Genomic DNA, 15211 nt, shown 5'->3' with positions numbered 1-15211 from the left:
GAACGGATCCCCCGTGTAAGGCGAGGACACACTGTAGTACAAAAAAACTTTCCTAATTTTTGCAGTCTCTCTTTTCAATCAATATATGGTAATTCTAATCTCAGTTTCATACCTATCAATTAATTCAGTTATTAAAGATGCAAGCTCTTTTCATGTGCTGTTGGTGAGGATGACATTCATTCATAGAAGAGCAAGCAAACCCACACGCAGCTGTGCTCTCAGTGTCATACACATGGGTGTCTCCTTACCCTACCCTACCCTACCATTCATGCACTGAATACAGCCTTCTATGTGTCAAATGCAGGTGTGCAAAACGTAAATTTCATATGTGAAGTCGAAGGCTTTCATGGCTGGCATCCATAGTTTTTTGTGGGTTTTTCGGGCTATTTGGCCATGTTCTAGAAGAGTTTCTTCCTGAGGTTTTGCCAGCATCTGTGGCTGGCATCTTCAGAGAATGCTTGCCTGGAAAAAGTGGGTATATATATACTGTGTGAGCCTGGGAATGAAGGAGTGATTTGCATGTGTATTGTTCTGTGCTGATGGCAGGCCTCAGGCTGGGAGGCTAATGCAAAAGAGGTTTAGTGTCTGCTAATTGGTGATACTACTCCCAGCAGATAATGATCACCAATTAGCAGACACTAATCCTCTTTTGCATTAGCCTCCCAGCCTGAGGCCTGCCACCAGCACAGAACAATACACATGCAAATCACTCCTGCATTCCCAGGCTCACACAGTGTATGTGTGTACACACACACACACATATATACCCACTTTTTCCAGGCAAAGCATTCTCTGAAGATGCCAGCCACAGATGCTGGCGGAACGTCAGGAAGAAACTCTTCTAGAATATGGCCACATAGCCTGAAAAACCCACAAAAAACTCTAAATTTCATAAGATGGAAGAGACACAACTAGATTAGCAGGCCCAGATGTCTACACATGACTAGCACACAAAGAAGGATTTACTTAATGTTGCTACACTCAGAATCAGGAAAATGCACACCACAATACCCTGGTTTCTATCATTAAAAGGGAGCTTATACATCTAGGTTCCCTTCCATACACTGGGGTGCAGTTAGTATTTCTATCCTCAGCCTCATGTGTTGGTTAAGCACAGAAAAAGAGCACCTGAATTGGGTGTATGACATCAGGATACTGTATGTTCCAATAGATGCTGTGGCACATGGAACTCAACAAGGAGGTAATCATTTTCTATTCTTTAATGAGTTCTGCCTTTTGTCCGAATTGCCATGTTTGTCCCCTTTTCAATATGACCAACATTTCTCATTTTCAGCTTTTTTACTTTATGCTTTAATGCACTCTGCAATATTGCTTTTCTCCATCACCACACATGTGGCATTTTGTCTTTGTTTATATTTTGAGTTTAAACTTTCCCACCCATACCTCCACCACACTTTCAATTATTTTAGAAAAGCTATTTATATTGATTTCTTACATAAAGTTCTAAAACATGAAAACACATTTTATGCTTAAAATTGAATTTAATAACTCTTTCCCCAAGAAAGTAATAATCCATTCAACAGAGACTTGTCAGAGCAATGACTCTGCTGAGTTATTAATCAAATAATGCTAATACTTAGTTTTAACTTTCAAACTTCATGTTAACATTAAAGAGCTTTTTTTTAAAACACCACAGTTAAATAGTTCAATATCAGTTAATTCATTAATACCAATTCAAGGTTACTTCATTAATACAAAATCCACAGAATCCTTATTCTAAATGACCCTTAAATTAATGATATTGGACTCAATCCACTAAGAGTATATTTCCCAAATACAATAAATTTTGGGGAGGCTTACAGAACAGTTTCCTGTGAATTCCATGCATTATGAACACATCGGTGCTTCCCGGAGCAAGCAGTTCTTGGCGGGATACAGACCGCCGCTTTGAGGCAGTCTCCTGCCGGCGCCATTTGCTCCGCGCGGGAGCCGCAGCAGCCAAACCGCACGGCTCCCGTGTGGAGCAAAAAAGAAGCTCCATTTCAGAGCTTCTTTTTGCGGCGCCTCTATGACGTCGCGAGGCAACGTCATAGGCGCCGCGACACGTCCAGTACGTAAAGATGGCGGCGCCCATGTGGAAGGGGCGCCACCATCTCGTACGTATTGTATACGTACTAGGGTTAGGGGGGTGCGGAAGCACCGCCCCTTCCTAACCCTAGTACGTATACAATACGTACTATATGGCGGTTTGTATCCCGCCCTTGAATCTTTTTCCAGGCTGCTTGAAAATGAAATTGTGGGGAGTTTGGGCTTTCTTATCAGAAGGTCCCTCCCACATTAAAATAATAGAGAGGGTATATTAAAATAATGCATATGCACACTCAAAGCCAGTACTAGAACTATCTTAGGCCACACATACTGAAGGCCACACACAGCTGAAACTGAGAGGCACATAATAAATGTGTAAAACACTCCTGTGGAGCATGCAGTGCTCAATTTCTCTTTGTAGTAGCAATCTCTGGAGCCTTATGTTGCCAAGTACCTCAACTCAGGGGAAGTAGGGAGAAACTTCTTGCGGGTACATGGCATGCTGCACACTATGCTTTAGGTCCCAGCCTCTCCCCCCCCCCCCCAATGCACTTAAGGAATGGTCATGCAATAGCTCTAGAATTTTCTGAAGATACACTCTGCAGGCACAGGATAATCCAATTGTGTGATTCCCAGAGATCACAAAGAAGAACTACATTTTATAGACATTTGACAATATAAGCCATCTAAGATTACAACTTTTTGATTTCATAATACTGGATCCCAAGAGTGGGAAGCTAGAATGGGTTGGCAAAGCCAAGCCAGAAACCTTGTAGGTGTGGGCGTCTGGAGGAATCTGGAATAGAAAATAGGATAGTAGAGAACTAGTACCTGCCAGGTCAAAGCACAAATAACATATTGCCTATATTGCTCTGAACTTTTTGGAAGAGGGTGGCACAAAAATTCATTCAATCAGTCTGGCACATACTAGCTTTTTAGACTCCAAAACTGATAACCTGACCCAACAGATTATTTTATTGGTGCAGTAAAACACTGGGTGGTTACCAACCTTCTATAAACCCAGTATTTGTCTTCTTTGTTGCAGACACACAAGAATAACTAATATACAGCATGGAAATAGTTCCACTATTGCTAGTTAAATTAGAATGAAACACATTAAAACAGGTAAGCAGTAGAACTTACATAAAGTCTGGCCTAGCAGTCTCCATCCATTTTTTTATTTTTCTTGTCCTCTCCCCAACTGCATAGGCAAACATTTATTCTTCCATGACTCAATTAGATTACATAATAAATGACAAATTAATAATGACTACTGGAGAGCTGAAACTATTACAACAGAAGAAGCTGTGACATATAAAATAGGTTTTTATGTAAAACTGAAGTCAACACATTCATATCAATGGAAAATCCATTGTCAGGGATAGAATGCAAAGACAGTAAAGGTGACCGTAAAAAAAGAAGCAAACATATGAAGTCTTCACATGAGAGAAAAGCCCACCATATCTGGTTGTGCTATTATTAGTGCCCTCTGGTACTTAAAGGACAGAGTCTATGCCATAGCTTAGAAACTGTGTGCAGAGAAAGAAAATCAATTGGGAAAAGTGAGCATGCAAGCATTTTTTTTACAATTTCTTTTATGTCTGGCCAATGACCAAGAACATGATAGATAAGACATTCTCCTGCTCTCTCACACACATATATACACATACTGATGAGACTGGGGGGACGGGGACGGACACCCTCCCACTTGTTCGGAAAGATGAGATAGCTTAAAATAGAGGCTTACAAACATTAGAAGCCTTATATATACTGTGAATATACAGCAACTGTTTGAGAATACCCAAAGGAGAAAAAGAACCATTCACTGACTCAAATATATGAAGCAAACAGAACACCTTATCTAGTATCGGATTCTATTAGTACAAAGTACAAAAGTTCAGATTAAGTCAGGTGTTTTTATGGGTTTGCTGAGTTACTGACAATATTTAATGGAAGACCTGGATTTAATTATACAAATTATAGATAGTCTTTTTCGGAATTAGATCTCTAGCACACACTGAATGCAGTCTATTTTTCATGATGTTGTGTAGACTATCCCTAGCTGGTCTGAATTCACTTTTTGCCAAGTGTTAATATATAGAGGCGGAGGGGGGGGGGGGGGAGAAACTGCAGTAAATTACTGTATTAGCACAGTATACAATCCAACACATTTGCAGGGACCAAAGTGACAACGGTCAATTTATTGTTAAGTGGGCTACATTCCCATAGGGAATGCTTGTACAGTGAAGGCACAGAACTGTGGCTTACTGAGTATTATTAACACAACAAAATCATGCCATAAAATCCCAAGAAATGTGTCAGCATATTTGTATGCGATTTTTCATTGGATAATCTTTCCCAGTTCTCTACTTCCATTTATTTAAAACGTCGGCCAGGAAACCATAAAAAGGCAACTTTTAAAAATGTACATATATATGCAATATCTGATGAGCGGAAATTATTCATTGCTTTTTTGAACTCAAAATGCCACTAGAGTTTTATAGATTTCTTTCTGAGGAGCTCTAATGGCAATTCATAGCAAATTAAAGGATGCAAGCCTTAAAAACATGCAATCATGAGGCTCTCAGTAACTCAGAGGCACTATATGCAAATAGATCCCTTAGAATCAAGACCTTTTCCACTCTTCTTAGGAGCAAATTATTTGTGCTTCTGCAGAAAGTTAGAAGACTGAAACTAGAAATGAACTTTGAACAGTGGGCAAAATTAATACTGATATCTCAAAGATGGTGATGGTGATGATGGTGGTGGTGGTGATGTTTCCTAGTCATGTTCAAAATGGAGGACATTTTGAAATTCCTCCTGGACAGAAGGTTGAAATGTAGAATATGTCCTGGGAAAGGAGGATGTCTGGTCAACCTGTCCCAAAAATATGTGTGAGAGGATTTCAGGACCCTCTATGAAAGATTGCCAGTGGCTTTAGGATGAAGGAAGAATTGGTTTCTGTTGCACAGGGACCATTTTCATGAATGAAACACTACATTGTAAAGGGAAGCTAGGGCCCTGTTGCGTTTGATTTAGCAATATACGATGCATTTACATTGCTAATGCATGAACAGATATGCAATTCATTTTTGCTGTGGGTGGACTGAAGGATTTTTTTGTTCGTTTAGTAGAATCCTAATAATATTGGACAAGGATCCAAACAGTTCAATAAAATACACATAGTGGGGTATCTCCAGCTTCTTGTTCATCTACTTGAAGCTAACAGTAGAACACTAATTCCTGCCAAATGGCTAGTTTCAAAATGAGTTTGCATGGAGCACAGGTAGCTGCCATTCAAGGATCAAAACCCTCCACTGCTGGCACTATGCTGGCTGTGTAAAGTGTTTACACATTTATGTGGAATGTGCCTACTGCATGCTGTACTCTTTTGCTAAACAATACATTTAAAAACACTACATAGTGATTTGTTAAATCAAGTTATATCAAGAGATTTTGCTTACCAGATTTTACATAGTAAAGGAATATCTGCGAATGAGAGGTATTATTACAATGTATTTTCCCCATTATATTTGCACATTCAGTCTCCCTGTTGGTTCCATATGGAATTATGAAGTTGTAAGAGAAGCAGTACTTATAAATATGGATGTTCAAAGTACCAGTAAGGCAGTCTGCATTTTTAATCACTCTCTGTTAGTAAAGATAGGATTCCAGATGTTGATATGTTGAGCATTAAAATGATGGAAATGAGAGATCTTAAAAGTATACAGGAAGAGCCTAATTTGGGGGCTCAAACAGTGAATAGTGAGACAATTCAGAGGCATAGCGATGTCAGCCAGGAATATCAGTATGCAAAGGGATCTTGTAGAATTTTTGAGACTGTGTAAAAGAAGGTGTAGCATAAACTGAAGAAGTAGACCAAGTCTATGAAATCTTGTGCTACATCTTCTTCTATAGTTAGTTTCAAATTTGCTACAACATCCATTTGCATAGGGTGGCAATGTTTGGAATATGTATGCTGTAGGTCCAAAGGTAATCTCTCCAAATGGTAATTTACAGAATTGTACATGAAAAAGCCATACACCCTAATAAAGTCAAAGCCTTTAGCATCTGTTCTCCAAACTTCACCACGCAATAACCTATGAACTGTGAAGAGGTATGTTTAATTGCAGTTAAAAAAACCTGTGGAGTAAATCCAAGCACATCTATATATAAACATGTCATTTACCCATGCCTCTTTCTTTTTCAACAGCAGGTAAACTGAGATAGACAACTCCCTCCACATTTGTGGAAGAACAGTCAAGTGCACATTCCTCAAAAGCAAGACAGTAGGAACACAGACAACATTGGGACTCATGTAGTAGTTTTCAAAGAAATAGCCATGTTAATCTCTTGTAGCATAAAAAGGAGGAAGTAGGGAGGAGGAACAAGAACAAAAAGAAATGTGGCAGCACTTTTAAGACAAACTGGTGTTTTGATTTTTGTTTGTTGTTTTTTGGTGCTTTTTTTGCATGAGCTTTTATGCATTTGAGCTCACTTTGTTTGGATGCAAACTCTGTATGTAATATTACAGGGGCCAATAATCTCACTCACAACATGACAGGTACATTTACTTGAACTTCCTCCAATGTGATATATGCCATCCTATGCCAGCAATGCCCCTCTGCACTCTTCACTGGACAAACAGGACAGTCCCTACACAAGCTGATTAATGGACACAAATCTGAGAATAGAAATTACAGTACCCCCCCCCCCCCCAAAACCAGTTGTTGAACATTTCAACATTCCTGGATCAGTAAGGGATCTACAGGTTGCAGTCCTTGAACAAGGAAATTACAAAGGAAGATTAGAAAGAGAAACAGTTGGACTGAATTATATTTGCAAAGTCCAATCCATCTGTAGAGCTATGAACAAGGACAATACCATTATAAGAGGTATGAACAAGGACAACACAAGAGTCCTCGCTACTTCACCACAAAGGAAATCTTCTCAGAGAAAGTTTCAACCCCTGGGAATCCACAGAACCATTCAACATAATGGAAAGAAAAAATGGATGGCCAGAAATACAAACTATAGGCAAAGAGTCTGTGGTTAGTCTATATCTAATCTATGATTTTGGAGAATACACAGTGGGGAATTCATTGTTGTTGCATTAAAAATGCTGTCCTTGATTCTGAGAAGTTTGAAATGTCCTTCTTTCAACATTCACACCGGCATAATTGTTCACCCTTGCAGTATCATGAACCATGGGATTAATACTGATAAATGAACAAAATGAGCTACAAAAATCTAACCCACTGCACAATACTGAAGGTAACAGATTACAAAGGTTTTGCACGAATGCTGCTCATTAGGTACGTGTGCTGCTCTTCTAGTTTTCTGCTGATGACTGCCTTCGTAATGAGATAATCATTTACTGAAGATAACAAATATACCTAACTGGCAGTACCTGAACTTGCTTTGTCTGACTTCAGCTCAACCAGAACTCCTTTCTGTTTCAGAAATTCAATTCAGAGTATATTTTCATGATGCTTATGTGAATACTAACCACTTCTTTCTCTTTATTGGTTCTGTTGTCATCTTTGCTCTGCCCATATTTCCATCTTAGCTGAAGCTCAGGCTAACGCATCTAAGTTTTTCTGTTGTTACCTCTGCTGCCTGGAATTTACTGTCTCTGGCACTGGAATTTCTGTACCTTCACCACAAATTAAAACAGCATTTCAGAACACTCCACTGCACTCTGCTCATCCTCTTTCCCCATTCCTCCATGTCCATGTCACTTCTCACACCACCATGGTCTTCTCTTTTTAAACTATATAAACCAGGAGGGCTGAGTGTGGGCCATGGATCACATGGGGCCTCTGATACCTGTGTTTGTGTCCCTGAAGCCCCTCACCAGTCCTCCAGCCCCCATCCATATTATTCTTGCATGATTTTCAGGTTTTGTTTCATTGTTGGGGGGGGGGGGGTCTGAAAACCATACAGAAAACTCCCCAAATATGGGAGAAAATGTCAAAACACCTGCATGTACCCAATGTACCAGACACTCCACACTACCCTGAAATACCTCTGTTTTCCTTTATTGCCCCTCTCAAAATGGCAACAGGAAGTGGCATGCACCTCCTGTTGCCATTTTGAGGAGGGACTACAGAGGAAAATAGGTGCTTGCTGTTTGTGTGTGAGGTGCAACCCACAGGAGGAGTCTGGGGGAAATTGGCCCCTTCCCCAGGCAGTTGCCCACCCTTCCTATAAGCATACAGTCAGAGGTTTGTAGTCTTCAACAGAACAAGTTAATGAAAATGGGACTCAAAAGGCTCCTGGAAGTGCCACCTAAATGTGAGGCTGTTGGAAAGTTTACTGGAAAGTACCAGTTCTCTCTGTGACACTAATCACTTATCTATACAAAGTCCACTAACATCTCATTTAAAGCTGTGGACTAATTTTGCTATGTCCATGGTGACTGATCAGTGCAGGGATAGAGAAGCAGTGGTATCCACACACTATGTGCCAACTGGTGTGGGGTGCAGAGCTTCCTGAGGCTAGAGCTTCTGGGGATGGAGCTGCCAGGGATTGCATGTGCTCCCTCCCCCAGTGCCACCCCCTCCTCCCCCAGAGCCATCCCCAGACAGTGTGTGGCAGGGAGCATGCACACGAAGATGGCATTCAGCAGGAGGAGGGAGTATGGGGACAGCATGAGACACATAGGGATGTCATGCAGAGGGGAGTGCAGGGGGAGCACAGGGGGAGTGCAGATGGGGGGAAGGTGGGGGGAAGGGTCCAACTGGGTGTCACTCTCCCTTCTGGAGAGTCAGCCAGTGCTGGCCACACACACATACACACCCCATCCACACCCTAGTGACACCACTGTAGAGTAGTGGGGTTGAGGGTAACTATAATCAATGTATGGCTAAATTTTAAAAATTAAAATTAAAATAAACATGCAAAAATATATGGGCAAGTTGCAGCTCATTAAAGTCTATTATGCATCCTGCTAAAGGTGCCCATGCTGTTTCACCCGTCCCTCCAATTCTGTCTCCTACAGTGCTGTTGTCATTGTACAAATGGTCTGAAAGAAGGTGTGAAGAGATGACACTCTTTCCTTTGTAGTACAAGTGTTCTACAAAGCGCTGGGATTGGTCATTTAAATCTTTGGCCTGGTAGACCACAAAACAATACACTTTAAATGGAGAAGTCACTAGGAGAGCTATGCCCACATGCTGTCTTTTCTATTTAAATCACACATATCCCACTGGGCCCAGCAGATTGGCACGAAGTGATATCAAAATGCAGTATGAGGAGGTTTAATCCACCTCATGCACTGGAACTGTGTGTGTGTGTGTGTTGATGTGTAACCTTCATATAGAGTGTAAGTGAAATCTTCATATATATATATATATATATATATATATATGTATGTATGTATATGTATATATGTATGTATGTATGTATGTATAATAAAATGATCAAGGTGTTAAATACCAGTGATCATCTCAGGATAAGAAGTTGGATGGATTTATCCAATGGCCAGTCCTTTACCATCAAAATAATGAGTGTGTTTACATGAGGCAAGTTTTGTATGACATGAAGAGTTTCATAAAACTATGGAGTTGTCTGCACATGCCTAAAGGCCCAGGTTCCATCTGGCCTCACGTCATCTAGATTAGACAATGCAGGCTAAAACCCCTGAGGCAGGATCAAGCCCAATCCTGCCTGTCCAGACACAGATCCAGAGGATCTGGTCTGATCCCAGGTTAAGTAGCCTTTATCCTGAGATAATTAACCTGGTTTTGCGTGGAGTTTCTGCCATACTTCCTACCTTGCTTACTATTGCTCCAACAGAGAAGCTCCCATATTGCCACGTCTGACATGGAAACAGGCCACCTGCTCAGGTGGGTGCATCTAGGCACCCTGTTTTCAATTAAATTCAGTGACTGGGGGGCTCCTCGGTCACAGAGATTGCACAGTAAGTTAAGAATCATAGAATCATAGAGTTGGAAGAGACCACAAGGGCTATACAGTCCAACCCCCTGCTATGCAGGAACTCTCAATCAAAGCATACCCGACAGATGGCCATGTTTAAACACCTCCAAGGAAGGAGACTCCACAACACTCCAAGGGCTTCATCTGCCAAGGGAAGGAAAACTAGGAGGAAGCTCTGTCTAGGAGGAAGCTCTGACCATCCAGCCTCTGTTTAAAGACTTTCAAGGAGGGAGACTACACCACTCTCCAAGGGAGTGTGTTCTAACTTCCACTGTCAAACAGCCCTTACTGTCAGGAAGTTCCTCCTAATGATGAGGTGGAATCTCTTTTCCTATAGCTTCCATCCATTGTTCCAGGTCCTGTTCTCTGGAGCATCAGAAAACAAGTTTTCTCCCTCCTCAATATGACATCCCTTCAAATATTTAAACAGGGCTATCATATCACCTCTTAACCTTCTCTTCTCTAGGCAAGAAGCTCGTGCTGGTTCTGGATTCCTGGTCAGTGCAGGGATGGGTATGTGAACACCCACCTGTCCCTGCATCAATCCAGGATCCAATCTGAGTGAGCACTGGTATCAGGAAAGCACAGGCTTGGGGCTGTGTTTTCTTGGCCCATCTGCTCAGGCCTAGTGTTCACTTATTCCAGGCTTGGAACCCAAAGTAGAAGGTAGACTAGTAAGGAGAGGATTCCCACAGTTTATTCTCTTCATGCACAGTGTGGTCTCTCAACTGGCATGACAAATCAGTGGTGCAGAAAGACACTAGCACAGAGAAGCAGTACTTCTTAGGTCCTCCTAAGGTATATCTCCACCTCTAGTCTCACAGTCAGGATGGAACCTCCTAAAGTCTTACATGCATTCACTGTACAAACCTCTGACCATAGATTATACCAGAATCAGGCAACTGCCTGGGGACAGGAGCCAATTTCTCACTCTCACCCCACTGCTCTGTATCCAGGGCTCTGTCATAATCATAAAACCTATATAACTGTCAATTTTTATCCCCTCCTCAAAGAATTCAGGACAGTTTATATGACATTTTCTTAATTTGATTAGCACAACTATCTTGCCTGTTATTTTAAATGACTGTTCAGAAACCTGAACCCAGGTCTCCTCCTTCCAAAGCCTGTGTGGCATCTGTGCATTTATAAAAGACAATCATTGGTTTTCTTATGAAAAGTAAATCCTGAACAGCATTCTTTTTCTATTTCTTCCTGTTGGGATGTTATATTCTGAAAACCTCAGCAAATTTTGATGGCATTTGGACTGGAACAAAATTAATATTTGCACAATGCAAAATCAAATCTAGAAGAATTTTATATTGAGAACATTTAGAAACATTTCCAGCTTTAAAGCTGAGTGTGCTTAATTTATGGTTGCTTCTGCTAAGACCAATCATCCACCCCATTCTGCCACAAGATTCAAAGAATGATGGCAGCTATTAGTGTTTTGACAATGACATTAACAACTTATCAAGCTGATACTAAAAGGAACAGAACAACTGTAAAATGAGTACTAAATTCACATGAAACCTATCAGCAGAGTTAGCCAGCTTATTATTCTCTTCCCTCCCAACCCCATAGTAGTCTCTGCACTCTATACCACAGAGGAACCCAGAAGGCTCTAACTCATTTCAATATTTATGTCGAAGGCCACTGATCAATGGCAGTTTTATAGGAGTAAATTAACAATGAATGCCATTGCATTGCTATGATGTATGCTGTCTTCATCAAGGCAGTTTCCTTTGTGATTTTGACTGAACACAACTATAACTTTTATTTTGTTACTATATGCCCCCAAAGAACTTAAATCATCTAAACATAACAACTACAATAGTTAATACATAAAAAGGACTGCCATAAACCTAGTCACCAGGCAGTGCTATTTTGAATACCACATGACATATGCTACCAGTTCTTGCAATTTCCTCCAAGACTGGAATGTTCCTTTTAAAAGTACTTAGTTACAAGTCTGGACCTAAACACACACACACACACACACACACACACACACACAATTCAGTTGTTGATATAGTTGCATTTAAAAATGTTTTACTTTCCTCTTTCTCAAAAAATATTTCAACAGTTATTTTTAAAAATCTGAATGCTAGATGCACTTTGTCTGTGGTACAAAATACACTCCTTTTCACCTAGTCATCACCTGAACAGTCACAACAGACCACCAGACAGCACACTTGAACCATGTGATATTCCTCCTCTACCATTTAGAGAGACCAAACCCCCCCCGTAACTGTAAAAGCAACTAAGCACAGTTTACCCTGCAAAAGGTTATCAGTCACTATGTTACATTCAGTTATATGGTTATCTGAAGAAATCAATTAATCACAAGTCAGTAGTCATATACAGTATAAGTAATTATCTACAAGCTCTGTATTTGATACAATATGAGTTTGTACTGGTGTGCATTATTAGCAAAAGTCACAATAGTTATATTTAATGTTTTATATAACCCAAATTCAGAAAGGGATCTAATGAGTGTCTTCTGTAGGAGATAGCTGTTGGTCCTACAGTTCGCACCTGGCTTATGAACCTTGCTTATGGATAGTGTGTGCTTATGGTACACTGGATTATGTGGGCCAATCTACTGCAGTTTCTGGAGAGGAAGAGCAGTCATGTAAGGGAGTAAACTAGACAGAATCCTCTCACAGTCCTATAATTTTCTGACTGATTTGAGCATGTTCTTTATGAGTCAAAAATATCCATACAAACGCAGCTGAGATCTTTTTTTCTGTCTAGTGATGACCCCCAAGACAAAGCTGTCATTGGGTTTGATCAACAAGATTTGTTCTGAGGATGCTTACTATTGCCTTTCTCTGATGTTGAGAGAGTATGACTTGTCCAATGTGATCCAATAGGTTTCTGGAGCTGTGACAAAATTTGAGTCCTGGTCTCCCAGACTGCGTGTCCAACATTCAAATCACAACACTATGCTGACTTTCATCCCTAAAAATGTACCTCTTTATATATCCTCTTTCTGCTGCTGCTATGTGTGTGTGTGCGCGCACACACACACATGTGCACAACTAGGAATTGTAATCTGTTTTAACATTCTTTGCTGTGATAAATGCAGATTTTAAAATAATATCGATATTTCACTTATAAAAATAGCATATAAACAAGATTCATTTATAGAAAGTATAACTATTAAAAACAAAACAATCCCATAGACTTCTTCTTCCTCTTCCCAGACCATATATTAAATGAAAAGTTACACAATATAGCTTAGGAAGTCTCATTCAGGCATTTAGGCATGAAAAATGCTTTTGAGCATCAGAGCAGGAGAGTAATGGTCTATATAAAAAGACAAAGGAACCCCAATGAACAGAAAGAAGCCTTTTAGCTTTACCATGAAAACATTTCTGCTGCCCTCCAACTCTCCTGCTATACTCCCCTGAGGTTATTTAGGTTTAAGGGGGGGGGGATGATGATATAAAAGTCATTATGCAAAAGTGGGGCTGAAGCATTGACATTTATTTATTTATTTATTTATTTATTTATTTATAAATGAAATTATACCAACAAACAATTTGAGCCTCAGCTTCACTTCTGAAATATTTACATTTGGAAAATGGGGGGAAATATGTGGAGCTCTCTTTTGTGTAATTGTTCTTTACCATTTCCTTTGTATCAGTGGGGTGAAGTCTTATAACAGTAACAAATATTTTCTGTTTTAAATAACCTATGTTGAAAGGAGGTGGTGCCCAAATTCAGAATACATCTAATCACACCTAAAATGCTTTTTTTTCAAAAAAGTGTTTTATTCGTATACATATGAATTTAAGTAATATGGGAGGTATAAATAAACCAAAGAAACAGACTGCTGCATTAGACTGCACATGCTTCAGTTTTGGACCTAATTTTTTAGATATTCACCCCAAACCCTTCAGAAATGAACACATGACAGAGCAAACCCAAGGAACAATTAAAAAATAGAAGAGGAAATATTCTCATCCCCCCTCCCCCAATTCTAGAGTAATCTATCTGTTGAAATTGTTGAAGAGCTCTGGTTGTATCAGCATGATTATCCAACAACCTTACATATTGCCAGACAAAATGGCTGGGAAGGAAAGCACCAGATCGAGGAACTGGGTACATATGCTGAATGTCTGTTGCAGTAACTGAGAGGTTTTTCAGCAGGTGATTGAAGTGGAAAAGGTTCCCTTTAGATAAAAGTTTTAAGATTGTTGCTGAAAGAAGGAAGCGATAATGCTCGAATTCAAATTTCTGAATAACCTGATTGCAGGGCTAGGAATCATGCAGCCCTTTAAATTGTTCCTGGATTATAGTTCCTGGCTTTCCTCAGTGGTTATGCTGTCAAGGAGTTGGAGTCCAACTGCATCTGGAGGGCTGCCTGATTCCTGTTCTTGGTCTACTGAATAGAATAGCACTATGCAACTTCTCTTCTATTGATGGGCATGTGCACACATGTATAAATCTATCTATATGCCAGTGGTGGCCAGAGCCAGAACAAAAAATAGGTAGGGCTACCTCTTTTATCTCTCTTCCTGCCACTAACATATTTTATCTTTGACTCTGTCCTTCTGATATATCCCTACTTACCTCCACCCATGGATTGCTGGAAGAAAAACAGCTCACTTTTGCCTGAGAGCTAAACTAACATCTAGAATTAAGGTCTTGAAATTAGTTAAAGACAGGCTGTATGAAATCAGATTGATAAATGTTGCTCACTCACACTACAGAATCAAGCTTTCCAGTTAACAGCTTGAACTCAAGTCAATGTTCAAATCATAACAATACATTTATGTATTTTACAGTTGTTTTGTCCAAGGTTTTGCACTGAAATGGTACAGAGGCTGAAATCAGACAGAGAATTTGATTCTTAACGTTTGCTTATTATTATATTTAAAGAAACATCATTTGAAGATCTAAGTGTACCACTTTAGCATACCTTAAACATAAGCAAGAAAACTAGCAAGTATCTGTAAAAAAATATTTCCTTCTTCTTCTTCTAAAAAAATAAAAATGCATTACACATAGCAAAGACTGTATTAGTTTCAACCATTGTCATTACTAACATGTAAGTGGATTTTCCCAATCAAATTATACAATAATTGTATGGGTGAATCTACCCATTCCAGCTGTAATAATAGTAAATTATGTGTGCACAGGACTGCCAGTATTTTCAGAACTCTGACAGTAGGAATGAAAACATAGCAAAAGAATATGGAGAAGTCATAATAGT

The 15211-nt window shown here is 39.8% G+C and overlaps 1 protein-coding gene across 1 annotated transcript in view; it reads right to left on the bottom strand.

Moving 5' to 3' along the window:
- Positions 1 to 15211, bottom strand: part of PRKN (parkin RBR E3 ubiquitin protein ligase) — a 678545-nt gene that overhangs the window by 542857 nt on the left and 120477 nt on the right. The window lies entirely within an intron of this gene.

This window comes from Sceloporus undulatus, chromosome 1 (assembly GCF_019175285.1).
Source record: "Sceloporus undulatus isolate JIND9_A2432 ecotype Alabama chromosome 1, SceUnd_v1.1, whole genome shotgun sequence".
NCBI lineage: Eukaryota > Metazoa > Chordata > Lepidosauria > Squamata > Phrynosomatidae > Sceloporus > Sceloporus undulatus.
Note: the sequence above shows the minus strand (reverse complement) of the source record. Positions and strands in the feature narration are given on the sequence as shown.